We start from the raw sequence: 15,967 nt of genomic DNA on the forward strand, positions 1-15,967 counted from the left end.
GTTGGCCCAAGAGATTCAAATTCAGAGGTCTGGGGCAAGGGAATCTGTATTTTTAACATGTGCTCCAGGCAATTCTCTGTTTAACCATGCTACATCTGCCTTTACTATCCCCAGCAACCAAGGCCAACTAGAGTAAGTGGTCAAGATTAGTTTTAGGTGAATATCTCTAAAACTTGTCTGTAGCTCCCGGTTGCCTATATCCAGCTCCCTAACTGATGTCTTGGTCTTATCTCAAACACAACCTGAAAACATTTCCAGTATGAAAGCACCAAGTTTTTAATGCAGAAAAAAGCCTGGACACTGCAAACACTCCCCAGAGTCCCCCATGAAGCACAGCTCTTTAGAACACGCTTTCACCACTGGGATCTCAATTAAGGAATGGAATAAAAGCCTGAGTAGGGGACAATATAGGAAAGGAGAACTGAGTTCAGACTGGTGGAGGAGGCAAGCGAGCTGAATCCACAGGGGCCAGAAGGGGTAGTTAGAAAGGAGGCTGAAGGGGCCAGCCCAGTGGCGTGGTGGTTAAGTTCGCACGCTCCGCTTCGGCGGCCCGGGGTTCACAGGTTTGGATCCCAGGCGCAGACCAAAACACCGCTTGTTAAGCCATGCTGTGGCCACTTCCCATAAAGTAGAGGAAGATGGGCACAGATGTTAGCCCAGGGCCAATCTTCCTCAGTAAAAAAAAGGAGGCTTGGCAACAGATGTTAGCTCAGGGCTAATCTTCCTCACAAAAAACAAAGAGGCTGAAGAGTTGATCAGAGGCTTGGTCATGGTGGCCTTGTGGAGTGGTGAGGAGTTTGGAATTTACCCCCAGGGCACTGGGGAGCCATCCATGGGCTTGAGGCAGGGGAATTTTATGATCACATCTGTGATTTGGAAAGGTCGCTCTGGCAGGTATGTGGAGGGAGAAGGCAGGAAGCAGTGAGGAGTCCAAAGCTGTGGTTAGGAGAAGTGATAGTGGCCTGGGCCAGGGTGGAGGCAGCGTGGATGCAGAGGAGGTTAGAGTGAAGTGAAGAGATATTCCAAAGTCAGAATGGACAGGATTTGGTGATTGATGGGATGTGGGAGATGAGAGAATGAAGCCCAGTTTCTGGCCTGGGTGTTGGATGGATAGTGGTATCTTTCACTGAAAAGGGGGAGCCCTAGAGAAGCAGGTTGGGAGGAAAGAGACAAGGCTCATAGAGGCAGCCTGGGAGCTATCCAGGAGGAAGTGTCCAGAAAGAAGCTGGATATGTAGATCTAAGGCAAGAAGAGAAGTGAGTAGGCTGAAGGCAGAAGCTTGAAAGTCATTCTTGCTTTACTGTGAAGTCTCCTATGACTACTGTGATGTCCAGTGATAAACCTGTTCCTCCCATACCTGCAGCCCATACCTTTTACTTGCCTCTCCATCCTTGGCTTTTACATATTAATGCTTACGAGGTTTAGTCTGGCCCCTCCAGATAACATAAGACAAGTATAAGGCACTCGAGGGCTAGGGACATCATCTATCTCCGGTATTATCTAGCCTGAAGGATAGACCTGGATCTCGTGCAGTTATTCAGGACATACTGACAGATTAATAATTCATCACTCCAAATACCTCCTCTATCTGCCTTCCAAGTGCCTGATACTTCCACCATTAAATCCCTTTCTTTGGGTTAAGGCAGTAGTGTCCAACTGTTTTTAGAAACCTTTTTCCCCCTAAACAAATCACATAAAATTTGGAGAAGTGGAAGAGGATGGGGGAGCAGAGAGGCCCAGAGCCTTCCTGATAGACCTCCCTTCCCATTCCCCTTCCAAAGCAGCCCCTGAATTAAAGCATCATCTCAGAGGATCCCTATAAAAATGGAAATGTTATCTGACAGAGTGAGGAGCTCTGAGCAGCTAGTGAAAGAACAGGAAGAGAGAGAAGGTGGGGCTGGAGGATCTGAGTACTCATTCTGGTTTGCCAACAAGTTACTGGATGACTCTGAGCAGGTCACTTCATTTCTTGAGTTTAGGACAAAACTGCCTGGTTCTTCAAATAGAGCTGTGAACATCAATTGAAAGGGCAGATATGAAGGTGTTTTAAAAAATGAAAAATGTACAGATAAGATGGATTATTAAAGCGTAATCAATGCGTGCATGAAAAATGCAGGTAAGAGCAGAGAACAAACATAACCTACTTCTCAAATGTGAGATGTGGGTCTAGGTAAAAGTCCTTTAGAGAGCAGTAATTTGATCAGAGAGGTATAAAGTAAATATGGCTTTTACAGGGGTCTGAAGAAAGCAGACATCAATAAGGAAAAAAACTCTTGTGGTCTGGGTAGGAGAGGATGTAGAAGGGCAGGTCTTTAAAATGTTAGGAGAAAGTGGCTGGCCTTGTCAGTTGACATTGAAAGCTTTCCAAATGTCTTATAAGGTTTAGCATCACTACTTTACTCCCTAGTCCAGTGGTGTGGGATGACTTGCTCTCCCCCTAACGCTCTTGTGTTTTATGCCTTTGATTATGGCTCTTCACCTTACATTCCTTTGCTTTGCTTGTTAATGCCTTCTGATTAACACCCAGCTGAAACAAGATACTCCTGGAAAATGATTTCCTTGTTTATCTATGAGTCCACTTATTCCCATTATAATAATTACTGCATTAATTGTTTTTTGGTTTTGTTTTGTTTCATTTTCTAACCAGTCTGACCACTTAAACTTTGAGTTCAAGGGCAAGACACACATTGTGGGGCATCTTTGTATCCCCAGGCCCTAGAACAGGGAGATGAACACAGCAGGTACTCAATAAATGTTTGCAGAATTGGATTATATCTCACACATATCCTCAAGAGATACAGAGGCAACAGGAATGTTCAAGTGTAACTTTAGGTCTTATCCCCAAAGCAGGCAGGAAGATTCTTGCCCATTGTTTCTTAAAAAAATCAACACCTCTCTCCTTCATTTATTGATTCTCTTACTTAAAGAGTTCCCTCCAAAAAAACCACATAAATGATCATGATTATTGCAGGCTTTACATGGAGCAACAGTGGGAGCCAAGGAAGATCTTGGAAATAGAATTGTCCTCTTGAGAATTATAGCACAAAGTACACCTTTTCCAGAAAGAATGGCTCCCAGGCCAACGAAAGCCTAGTCAGTAACTGATTCTATTAATGAATCTAGAAAGAGCATGTCCATTAAAAAGTGGATTTGGGAGTGAGGGTAGGTAACAAGAAGCATAAAGAGAAATAATAACAATAATTTACATTTATGGTATGATTACTAGTGCCTAGAACTGTGCCAAAAGCTTTACTTGCATTTTCTCGTTTAATACTTACCACTGTGTGAAGCACAGTTATGGTCCTATCTTATAGAGAAGAAACCTGCAATTGATTTGTTACTAATTTACCCAAGATCATACAGCTAATAAGAGACTAAGACAAGACTTGAATGCTGGACAATCTGAATCCAGCATCCAGAGAGGGCGATATTAAACATTTAAGTTATATAACTAACAACTCTTACTCTAATTAACTGCTTACCAAAGCTTTCTAGTAATTTGGCTTCCCAGGACACTCTCCTATAGGGAGAGAACATGCCTTTTACCAGCATGAGAGCACTGGTCCACTTGCCAGTTAGTAAAACAGTGATAAGCAGAGGCTTATCCATCAAGCTCCTGTGAACCTGACGAATCCCTAAGGAAGCAATCCACTTTCAGGATACAGACTACATTTCTGGTCCTGCCTGTGAGGCTGAGGGCCAGATCCTGGAATGTGGTGACTTCACCAGTGCCATGTGGTAAGCTGAGAGCCTTCTGCTAATAATATCCTGAACTCCTGTGGACTACAAACCTAAGAGACAGTCCTTGGGAAGAACACTTCTTTAAACCACTGAGTGCTTTTAAATCACTGTAGTTCTCATTGATGAGATAGTCTGGGGTAGTACTTCAGGGAACAAACTCATCTTTATTTTTATCATCCCAACTGTTTCACGGGCTCTCATGATATTACTTTTCTCTCTCAGCTTGTTTCTATCCACCCTGAAACATCCTATCCTTTTGGTTTGGCTTTCTGTTCCTTGGTCTTTGGAGCCCATTCCATGAAGAAGGACACATCACAATTTCCTACAAGGGAAAGAAAACATTTCCTTTTGTTCCTTCCTAGTGATCCTCAGTATTTTCTCAGGCCCGTGTCAGAACAGCACATGGGATCTCTGTCTTCAGAAAGCAGGCTCCAAGTCCACTTGGACCCCATTCCTGGCTTCTAACTGATGCCTCAGAGGTCATATAGTTGTAAATATAGTTGCTATAATATAAATATAGTTGTTGTCTTAGTCCATTCAGGCTGCTATAACAATATATCACTGACTGGGTGGCTTATAAACAGCAGAAATTTATTGCTGAGTTCTGGAGGCTGGAAAGTCCAAGATCAAGGCACCAACATGGTTGCATTTTGATGAAGGCCGCCTTCCTGGTTCACAGCCTTTGCCTTTTTGCTGTGTCCTCACATGATGGAAGGGGCTAGGGATCTCTATGAAGCCTCTTTTATAAGGCACTTATCCCATTTATGAGGGTTCCACCCTTATTACTTGAGCACCTCCCAAAGGCCCCACCTACTAATACCATCAAATCTGGCATTAGGATTTCAACATACAAATTTTGGAGGGGACACAACTATTCAGACTACAGCAGCTGTAAATACAATTGTAAATATAGTTGAGGGTTTTCCCGTCTAAATACATTGCTTTATATTTGCCCACATTAAAGCCTTAGAAAACATTTTTGTAGCTTATTTTTTTTTTTAAAGATTTTATTTATTTATTTTTTCCCCCCAAAGCCCCAGTAGATAGTTGTATGTCATAGCTGAACATCCCTCTAGTTGCTGTATGTGGGATGCGGCCTCAGCATGGCCGGAGGAGCAGCGCGTCGGTGCGCGCCCGGGATCCGAACCCGGGCTGCCAGCAGCGGAGTGCGCGCACTTAACTGCTAAGCCACGGGGCTGGCCTGTAGCTTATTCTTAAAGATAAGGAAGATGGGTTGAGGTAAAGTCTTAGAGAAAGTGAATTAATCAGATTATTAAAGGTACTAGAAAGAAAAAGAAGCTAAGTGCAAATCAATTTTGTTGTTTCTAGTACATAGTTCCTAAGTATACCAGAACCTATTTGGGGTGGAGGACTGAAGAAAATGCAAAATGCAGATATTCCAGAGGAATCCGTTTGGTAATTTTCCTTTCTCTAAGTTTGCCTTTTCTTTATGCCTGAGTCCTAAGGGGTACATAAGAGACAAATGAGATCATTTGGTTTCTAGAAAAAGGGGTCACATATAAATTTTCCAAATACTTCACACATTTCTAGAATAGTAGCTAATCACATAAGGCAAGAACCTGAGATTAGGAATCAGAAAACTTGGGTCCTAGCATTGAGAACCCAAATTATCCTTTTTCTTCATGTCTGTACCCAAGCAGGTGAATGTTGGAGAAAAACCACACACTGGGCCAACTGGTTTAACTTTAAACTCATGATCACAAACTTCAAAAGGGTACCCAATGCCACCAAGGCAGTCCTAACTATAGCAAAGCCGTAAGCTTGCTTTCCCTCTCCCCTGCATCCATCTTCACATTTTTGTGTTTGAGGAAGCCCTGAGCTAACACCTGTTGCCAATCCTCCTCTTTTTTTTTTTGCTGAGGAAGATCTCGGCCCTGGGCTAACATCCGTGCCCATCTTCCTCTACTTTATGTGGGACACCTGCCACAGCATGGCTTGATGAGCAGTGTGTAGGTCCACGCCCAGGATCCGAACCTGGGAACCCTGAGCCACCAGAAGCAGAGTGTGCAAACTTAACCACTATGCCACCAGGCGGGCCCCCATCTTCACTTTTGTTACCCTAATTATCACAGTGGAAGCATCCTATTCCTATCCAAGGTCAATCCTCCCGGTTTCCTTATATCCTTCCACGGATTTCACTCCTATATAAGCAAGACTTCTCCCTCTTGTATCACTCCCAATGGCACATAAACATGATCTAGAACCCACCATCTTTTAAAACATCTCCTCCCTTGACCCCATATCCTTCTACAGGTATCCCTAAATTTCTTTGCTCCCCTCACAGCAAAACTTCTCATGTTGCCTATGTGTGCTGTCTCTATTTCCTAACTTTCCCTTTCACTCTTCAACCCATTCTAGTCAGGTCCACATTCACCAACATGAATCAAGCCAAGGTCACCAATGATATTCTCCACTGACCTCCAAGGTGACCAATCCAATAGCCATGTCTCTGGCCCAAGTTTACCTCTCAGCAGCACCACACACAGTTGACCATTCCCCTCCTACCTGAAACTTTCTCTGCCCTTGGATTCCATAACTCAACACTTTGTGGATGAGCCTGCCTTCTGCCTTCCTGGTTACTCCCTCTCAGTCTCCTTCCCCACTATTCTATCTCCAAATGCTGGAGTTCCTAGGATTTGGCCTTGTAACTTCTCTTCACTCCTTCCTCCTAGTCAGAAGTCATTAACTGACAGCCCACATTTGTGGTTTAATCAGCTCATGCAGTTTAAAAACATCTGATTTAGTTGCCAACATCTAAATATCAGGAGATTTCACATTTAAAAATCCAGATTTCTAATTCCCTTTAAAGAAAAAGATCTGTCAATATTGGTGCAGCATTCTCATAATGGAGCAATCAGCTGAATAAAGCAGAAGCTGTCCGCTTCACGCTGGGTCCATTTGTTGTCCGTGATATCTAAAGGAGTTGAGAATACGGTCCTGAGTCAGATTCCCAACTCCCGGAGCCACCAGAACATCTTCCAGTCAGTCAGCCCTCGATCAACTTGATCGTTGGTTGCGTAGAGTCGGCAGGTGCATCCTGGGGAGGGGGAGGGGCGATCGCACTGTGAGGGGCTGAAGGACTCCGCCCACAGAGAACTTAACAGCTCTCAGGGCCAAGACAAGAAATGCACGTTTTAAAATACAGAATTACACCGCGCTGAATACAGAAAGTCCTTTCGGCAAAAGACAACTGCTAGAATCGTATAAAAGCATCGTCTGGTCTTCCGCTGGCCTCTCCGGGCTGAGGTGGCCTGGGGACACCAAGAAGAGGCCTTCGCCCTCTAGTCTCGCACCCGGTTTTAGGAGGCCCTCTTCTAGGGCGGAGAGATCCCCAAAAGCCGCTGGGCAAAGACAGCCCTTCTTGCCGTCGCTTTCGGGCGCTGGATTGTTTCTGAAGAGCTGGGACTGCGCGGGGACCGACCCGGCCTTACTCGGTGGCAGGCTGCGGTGCCGCGCTCGGAGGGCGGGTCCGGCCCGGCTAGGGCGGAGAGCGGGGCGGGGCCCGGCCCAAGAGCCGCCTTAGCCCCACGGCTAGCCCCGCGCGCGCTTCCTCCAAACACCCTCCCCTCCCCCCTTTACGGATTCAGGAGGGAGACTGCGGCTGGGAAACCAGGTCAAGCGGGCCCGGGAATCCCGGACCGCCCAGAGGGCGGCGGCCTCCGCCCAAGAAGCCCCACCCAGCTGGAGCCCAGACGCCGCGGCGCTCGCAGAGTCCACGCGCGACCGGGCGAGGGCGCGGGAGGGCGCGTGCGGCGTGACGCGACTCGCGGCGCGCCCGTGACGCCATCGCGCCCGCTTTTGAAAGTTGGCGCCCGGGGCCGCCTCCCATGCTGCCCTGCGCCAACCCCTCCCCTCACCTTTCCTCCCCCGCCCTCCACTCGTCGCCCGGCCGGCCCCCCCACCCGTCCCTTCCCTTATCAGCACCCGCGGCCCCGGCAGCGCCGACGCAGGCGCACTGCACCGCGCCGCCGCCATTTTGTGTCCGAGCCTGTGGAGCGATTAAACCGTGCGCGGAGCTGCTTCTTTGGCGGCAGCGGCGGCGGCGGTAGCCGGTGCGGGTGCGCAGAGCTGGCCGGGGACGCCGGGTGGCCGGAGCGGTGGAGCGGCGGCGGAGCGGGCGCTGCGGGGGGTGTGGCGCGGAGGTAAGGGGGCCCGGGGTGGAGGAGGTTTCGCGGGCCGCCTCTAGGTGTCACGATGGGGCCGCTCCGGTCGGCGCTGGCTGCAGCCCGGCGCCAGCGCCGCCGCCGGGGGGTGTTTGTCTCCCTCTACCGTCCCTGCTGCGGCGCGGCCGCCGCCATTGCCCGTCGCCGCCGCGGCCCGGCCAGCCCCCCCGTCCCCACACCCGCCCGCTAGGCCTCCCTCCTGGCGGCACGCTAGGCCTCCGGCGGCGACACAGGCCCGCGCGCCGGCGACTCCATTTTCCTTCCTTTGTCTCTGCCCTCGAGGCCGGCTCTTGGCCCGGCCGATTGCCCGGCCGCGGCCCGCCCTCTGCCCCTCCCGCAGCGGGTGGCCTCAGCCGAGAGGCTATCTCCGCGGCCCGGCTTCCGCGTCCGTTTCGCTCAAGGGTTCCGACCCACTGTCGCCGCGCCCGTAGCCGGGTTTCGGTGCAGTATGGGTATCGGGCCGTGGCCGACGCCTCTCGGGCTGCCCATCCTCCAGCCCGCCGGGTCCCCGGAACCTACCCGGCCGCCGTGCGAGCGTCCCCGGCAGCTCGGCTGCTCGGCGGTAGCTGCCAGTCCGCGCGTCGCCGCCGCTGGTCTCCGTCTCCGCCGAGTGGCGCAGGCGGCGCTGCTGCGGCTGCGAGCAGAGGGACCCCAGAGCTGCCGAGAGCTCCCTCTGCAAGGCTGGCTGAGCTGCTCGCGCCTCAACGCCGCCTGAGCGGGCGGGGGGACGCGCGCTCGCCGCCCCCGCCGGGCCCCGCTGCGCCCCCAAACTTGCGCCGGGTCTCCTTGCCCTACCCGACCGGTGCGGCCCCTCACTGTGGGCGGAAAAGACACGAGTCCGCACCAAGTAGTTTTTCTCGAAGCAGGGTCGGACTCCCCTTGCAGTGATAGCCTGACTTTGTGCGCTGAGAGATCTCAAAGGGATCAAAACTTAATTTCACTCTGGTCTCAAGTGACGTGACAAATTCCTGAATTCGGGATTATGGGTTGGCTTAATTGGTTCGGGTGATCCTTGAGTTTCCCTCCCGCTTTAAAATGTCCTGACGCTAACTTAGTACAGTGCTTAGTACCTGATGCTCTAGGGCTAGGCGAAGGCAGTTCTGCCCCAGGATTGTGCAACCCGTTCTAAAGCGCCAGTAGGGCAGAATGAATTTATTCTTGACTCCACTGGTAATTTGCCCATACGCTGAAATATGAAGGTTGATGTTGTAATTGAATCCTGGGTTACTAGCTGCAGTTGGTTTATAAATATCTACGCCTAATGTAACTACTCTTTAGTAGTTGACTTCCTGTAGCCCTGAGTTCAGCGTTAAGTAAACATTCGCAGACGTAGAATCTTCATGCTTTCTTTGAGTTTATATCGACTAGGAAGGTTAAAATTCCACATCCCTTATAGGCGGCAAAAGAAGTTAAACGGGGCATGTATATTAAGTTTACTCTATCTTGAACTCTTCTTGCGTCATTAAAAAGCTTCCTGTTAAATTGCCAGAGTTTATTCTTTTTGCTTTTTCTTCAGATATTCTAATACCTTAATATAGTATCATGCAGCAGTTGAAATATCAGCTCTGGTTGCTTTGGAGAGAAGATCTTGGTTGATTACTTTTTTTTTTTTTTTTGGAAGGAAAGCTATGTTAAGCTTATGAGGAAATTAAAACAGCCTGGTACTAAGCAAATTTTTCTGGTCCACTGTGTGTAATCTCAATTTGTAGGATTTTGCAGCAGTATGCCTCCATAGGAGAGTCTTTCAACATCCCTTTTTTGAATCCTACAAGATGTTCCTTCTTCCCTTCCTGCACAATAAAATTGCACTAAGTAACTAAACGCAGTAGTATTGATAGAGTGTCAGGTTTGGGAATAGAACCACGCTTAATTGTCTGATATATCAGTCTGTTTGTGTAATTTTTTGCATTCTTGTGATTTTCAGTTTTATTTTACTTTGAAATTGTGGATCGCAGTTGTCATGTTTTACTTATTGAAATAAGCTCCACACATGTTAAAAATTAAAATCTAGCAGATCTGTAATTGAGCCAGGAGTAAAGCTTGTTTTCCCAGGTTAGCGTTATGCTCAACAGACTGTATTTTGCCTCTTGATTCAGTTGTGCTGTATGTGGTCATCAGCTTCTTGGTCTCATATTGTTATGCTGTTTTAATGGTATAGACCTTGTCCACATGGTAGCTATCCTTTTGAGATTTTCTGTATGCCAGGATTCATACTGTTTTTATTGGAAAACTAAATCTACAGAGAGAATAAATTGAGGATATAAGGTTACCCAGAGTAACATATTACTTAAATCAGTAAGTAGTATGAGGAAGGTTACAACAGGTATGTTTGTCCACATAGGAAAATACTGCTTATTTAAGAGTAGCTGTGAAAGTTATCCTTAGGGATCCATTCAACCAACATAAGAAAATTTAGGAGACATAAAAGTTATCCTTAAGATGCATTCAAATTCTAGGAGCTTTAGGATTTTGCTTTAAAGAACACACAAAAATGAGGGCACCCACCTAGGAATTCTCTGGGTAGCTTGGGGAATTCCTTGGGAGTGGCAGAGGCCACCTGTGGCAGACTAGGTGCCTGAGGAGGAGTCCTGTGGCAGGGCCTTGCACAGTGGTGCCTGCTGGCAGAAAATCACCTCTAGAGACTGGTTTTTTGCTTCAGGGTTGCTGTTGGTGTCAGATTCACTCCACATCATCTACTTTATAGGCTCCATTTCATATTTTTAAGCCAGAAACCTAGTTGACCGTCTATCTGCCTTATTTGCCCATCTTGGTTCCAGATGACTTCGCGCTCGTTTGCCAAAAATTAGGTCCCTCTTCAAACAACTAAGATTTGTCATGATTTAATCCTTAGAGCATACAGGTTTAGAAAGAACAATAATGGCAAGTAATGTATAACTTTAAAGTTCATGGTTCACAATTGGATGTGTAGATTTGACATACCATATTTGTGTTTTTTAAACATCCCTAAACTTTCTCTAGTCACTATCTTCAGATCTTCCCTGGCAGTATCTTGGTGCATTTTCTCAGTGATTAGTATTTGAGTGCAAAGATGTGGCATTGCATATAGACTGCTAACGTATAACTGAAGAATAGTGATTTTTTTCACACTTAATCCTCATTTTTAATCACCCTTAGAATTTTCAGGGGCATAAAATTTCATTCCCTTTGAGGCATGCTAGTGACAATATGTGGACTCCAATACGAAAGTGTTTTTTGGACTAAATACACTAATCCTCTATTTATGTTATAAATTGCCTCGCAACGGAGAAGACAGCTTTATCTAGGAAAGTATTACATCAGCTTAGTTTTGTGGGCTTTAGTTAATTATGAGATGGATTCCCTCTTAGTTGTACTTCATGTGCCAAATTCTTTGGAAACTCTTAATTCAAATTTAGCTCTTTTTCTCACTTGGGAGTTGTTTTTTTCCCCCTCCTTGGAGGTAAGTTCCACTCTACTATTGCCTGGAGCTTGGCAGCTAACAATTTGACTTTTAAAAAGTATTTCATTATTTGACTAAAAAAAAGTATTTCTTTACTGTGCTTCTAGGATTTTCAAAGGTCAGTGAAAGCTCCCCACGTAGTTATCTTATTAAACTGAAAAATATACAGTCTTGTGGTATAAACTAACTTAATCAGTAAAACCACAGCTTGCTGAAGATAAGGAAATAAATTGTTAAAGACTATTACTGCATCTTTAAGAATTAATTTTTTGATAGTTTGAATATACATACATGTGCCATTATCGGTTACAGGATCGCAATGGGATGCTGTTTTGATAATCAAAATCTTTAGTCTTTTATATATTTAGGAAACGTCTCAAAAAATAAGTGGGTGTTTTATTACTGGCTTGATAGACATTTATGGAATGGCTCCATTAGTAACGTGTCATATTAACAGGTATGTTTCTTTCCCAATTTTATCAGTCTTTATCTTGCCCTCATTTGGCTTTTCATGCTATATATGCACTTGTGTGTTTAGTGTTCATAAAATGATTTGTGCTTCTATTTTAGAATGATCACGGACCTGGGGCCAAAGAACAAGATGCACTAGTGGACAGATTGCTGATCCGGGGCTTGAGAGCTGGGTTCTGTTTTCCCTCCTCAAACTGACTTTGCAGCCACGGAGAGGTAAATGCTGTTTCCATTTCTTGGTCTTAAAAATAGGAGTAATAAAACCCTCCTGGGGTTGGAGGATTTGCTGGATCATTCTTGGGTATAGGAGATGCAGGATGGTGGGTAATTGAGGGCGTACAGGCTTTATAGTCAGAGTCCTTGGTTTGAAACTCTGCACTGCCATATACTAGCTGGGTGACACTGAGCAAGTTACTGAACCTTTCTACTCGTACAGTCCTCGTTTGTGAGAGAATAACACCGATTATAGAGGCTATTTTCGGAGTTGATGAGAATGTGTATAAAGCATTAGATACCATTCTGAGCATGTGCATAGAAAGACCTCAGGAAATGGTGGCTGGTTTTCTGTAGAAACCCTTGGAATGTATATTTTGACTCTTGCAAATGACCTCAAAAGTCCATGACCTGTGGTAATTTGTAATTTTGATGAGGAATACATGGAGTCCTGCTCTTGGCAAGCTGGTATCCTGGATAAAAATTGTCTTAATTAATTTGAGTTAGTCTAGCTGATGACCCACGTGTGCATCAGGATGTTGTAGTCATTATCAATATATTTTTTTAAGCATTTGAAAACACTTAAAATTTACTTTAGCCTACAATTTCTGCTATAAAATATAATGGACATCATAGGGAACTTGAAACAGGCCTCTCATAAATGTTGGGCTCTGGCAGGCTTTGGGATCTCGTAAACAACGAAGTAGAGTTCTCGGTGTGAAAATTATCTTTTTTCAGGCTACCAGAGAGCACATCTTTCTTATCTCCTAGAACATGTGAAAATAGTTTAATTGCGTTTGTGTAATGGCAAAAAGGAATACAGAGGTGGGAATTACAAGTGCTGAGATTAGATAAATTTATATGAATGATTCCTCTAAGTGACTACTAAGATTTTCCTTACAAGCTGAGCCTGGAGTACATAGAGAAGAGGAAGGAACAGGAGTAAAAGCTCTACTATTTTTCAAATCTCTGTTTTCCAAATGGGCAGCTTGGTACCTCGATAGATGGGAAGGTCTAGGTACTATTATTCTGTTTCTCCAGAAATAACTCGTGCCCTGCAGGTTCTTTTAGGAGTGTTGACACAGTGCATACTAATAAGCTGCTGAAAAGAGAAACAATACTGTTCTGAAAAAGCTGTTGAGAAAACTAGCCTTAAGAGTTTGGGGAATGGGGTTGTAGGAACCTGTTGGTCACTTTTAAGTGTTATGGCTAGTTTTAGTTGTTTAGATCCCTGTTTCTCAAACTGGGATGTGAATACCGTTAGGATACAAAGTGCTATGATTCCTGGGTTCTTGAAGCCACAAGATAGACATGACCCATCTTGGAGCTTCAGTTGTGCTCATTGAGGAGGCAGCAAGTTAAGTTATTTAGCTGGTAAGTAATTTTAAAATTTTTACATTAAATATATATTTTAGGAGCAGAATGTGAACTCTGTATGACTGTCTAAGATAACACAGGTCTTCAGCAAAATGGGGCATGAGTACCTGGGTGTGGGAAGCGCTCTTTGTGTAGGTACTACGGTGGAAACATTTGAGAAGCAATACTTTTGAGCTATAGAACAGCTCCTTGCTTTGTCCCCTGTAGTATCATACTGTGGAATATAGAAGTTAAATTGTATTAAATGGTGCTTGTTTGGTTGCATGCATGTTCCTACACATGCTCAACATGTACAAGAGCTCTGCACAGATAGCTAGGCAGTTCTAGATGGCTGGACCAAGTCAGAAATATTGTCATCAAGACCATTCCAATGATATAAGAATTATAATTTCAAAGAGAAGAGGAAGCAGTGAGAAAAATCAGATCTAAAACTGTAAATTCTATAAAACAGAATTTTGAAAACAAATGTCACATTAACTCAAGCATAATTAACAATTTCTATTGATTTTTGTTAACCTCCCCTCTCCAATTCAAGTTTTTAAGTAGTCAAAGTCATAATAAAATGGCTGAATCCTAAGCCATGGACCCTGTGACTCCTAAGATAATTATTTGAAAGCATCTGTTCTTAACTATTTTCTGTGTTTTACAGTTACTAAGTATTGTTACTAGCATATTGTCTTTAATGTAAGTGGCACTTAAGAATTACATTTTCTGTATTGATAATGCCTACTCTTTGAATACAGGTTTTATATTTGAACCTAATTGGTTCTAGAGAGACTGAAGTGTAACTTTCATTGAAATATTGTCAATTGGGTATTTAGATGTGGTCTAAATATCTGCAGTATTTATTGGACACTTTTAATGTGCTCGTTCCATACTTTGAAGACTTGCCTTTCTACTTTGTGCCAGGCATTGCATTAGGTACTGGGGATTCAAAGATGATCCTTTTCCTGAGGGTCTTAAGAAGAATATGGGGCAAGAGATCTGTAAATAAGTGTTGGTGGTGCTCTGATAAAAGTGTGTTCAGGGTGCAGGGGGGCATGGTCAGTTACAGGAGTTGGTGAAAGACGTTGGGTGGGGCTTTCTGGAGGAGAGACCCTGATCCAGGTGTATCAGGAAATACAAAAGAAGCATAAAATTTGATTTTAATCCTCTTAGGGCACCAAGGCTTAGCCGTGCAGCTTGATGCTATATGGCCTTGGGAAAGTCCATTAGGGGTGACTCCCTTGTGCTTTCCTTTCCTCATTTGTAAAATGACACATCTACCTTGTTATAGGCTTATGCAGTTAAGTGAAATATTGTTAGGGGAATATATATGTATTTGTAACTGTGACTATAATGTGCTATATAGAGGTAAGGCGATGATCTTTAGACTTGAGCAGTAGTTGGTCATTGTATATATTTTGCATTAAACTGAACAGTGATGACCACTAGACAATACAAAAGATAAGTGAACTAAATTGAGACTTTATGGATGAAGAAATTAGATTAATCAGAAAAACTGTTGATCGGTAGAGAAATGGATAAATAAACAGGGTCACATCCCTTGTTGGGAGTGATGTTCAGCAACCACTAAGAAAAGCTGATTGGGAAGACTACTAACCAGCAAAATGCTTATGAGAAGGTTTTTTAAGAAATATAGTACAAAAAAATAAATTGTTATGGAATAGAAGCAAAGAAAAACCCAAACAAAAACCTGGCACATAGCAAGAGCTCAGTAAGTAATTGTTTGAATGCCTAGGAAAAAAGACTAAACAGGCAGACATCAAAACACCAGTCAAACAAAATAAAAAACTAGTAGTGCAAGGGTGGTTAGGTTTGGGATGACTTTTCTTGGTTTTCTATAGTTTGTATAACACAGTTTTTTATAATGCAATTGGATTTTTTCCTTTTTTTCTTTTCAATTAAGTAAAGCAGAATTACCAAAATTGAGAATAGCGGTATTCAGCAATAGGGGACTGAGTAAATTATGATATGTCTGTATAATAGAATGTCATGAAACCATTACCTTATGTATAGAAATATACTGAAATGGAGAGATATTTGAGACATACTGCGTAAAGCAGATTATCAAATAGTATGTACAATATGATCTCTTGTGTGAGAGTAAATATGTATATATATGGGGAGGGAACTATGGATATAAACCAAAATGTTTATATAAAACCTGTAGGTTTATATTCTTGCTTATCTGAGTTTTCTCCTATATAATTTTTTTTTCTTATTTTGGGGAGAGCAGTTATGGCTGAGAACCGAGAAATACATTACTACCTGAATTAATCTATAAACTTTTAGCTGAAGCAATGTTATTGAAAGCTTGAATTTCCCTTGCCAGAGCCAAGCTTTCTGGGAGAGAGATTGTTTCTTTTTTTTTTTTTTTGGAGGAGTACAAATTAATTTAGTAGGTTAAATAGGGAATACTACAATGCAGAGAGGGAAGATCAAGTACAAAAAGTATAGCAGAGTGTGACCATATGGAAAGAGCTAGGCTTTGTTTTATCTTTGGCACAGCACAAAGGAATGACTTGAGGTATACTTATTT

General features: G+C 44.2%; 1 protein-coding gene across 5 annotated transcripts in view; it reads left to right on the forward strand.

Annotated features, from left to right (window-relative positions):
- Positions 1-7,656: 7,656 nt before the first annotated feature.
- The window catches only part of CTCF (CCCTC-binding factor), a 46,881-nt gene continuing 38,570 nt past the window's right edge, over positions 7,657-15,967 (forward strand). The window contains exons 1-3 of one of the 5 annotated variants that reach the window (XM_058528044.1): positions 7,658-7,904; positions 11,935-12,051; positions 13,313-13,422. The gene's annotated coding sequence lies outside the window, so the exon portion shown is untranslated. Of the gene's footprint in view, positions 7,905-8,715; positions 11,822-11,934; positions 12,052-13,312; positions 13,423-15,967 lie in introns of those variants that run through there. The other 4 variants (XM_058528045.1, XM_058528043.1, XM_058528041.1 and 1 more) reach the window with 4 other exon arrangements.

This window comes from Diceros bicornis, chromosome 32, assembly GCF_020826845.1.
Source record: "Diceros bicornis minor isolate mBicDic1 chromosome 32, mDicBic1.mat.cur, whole genome shotgun sequence".
In the NCBI taxonomy this organism is placed as follows: domain Eukaryota; kingdom Metazoa; phylum Chordata; class Mammalia; order Perissodactyla; family Rhinocerotidae; genus Diceros; species Diceros bicornis.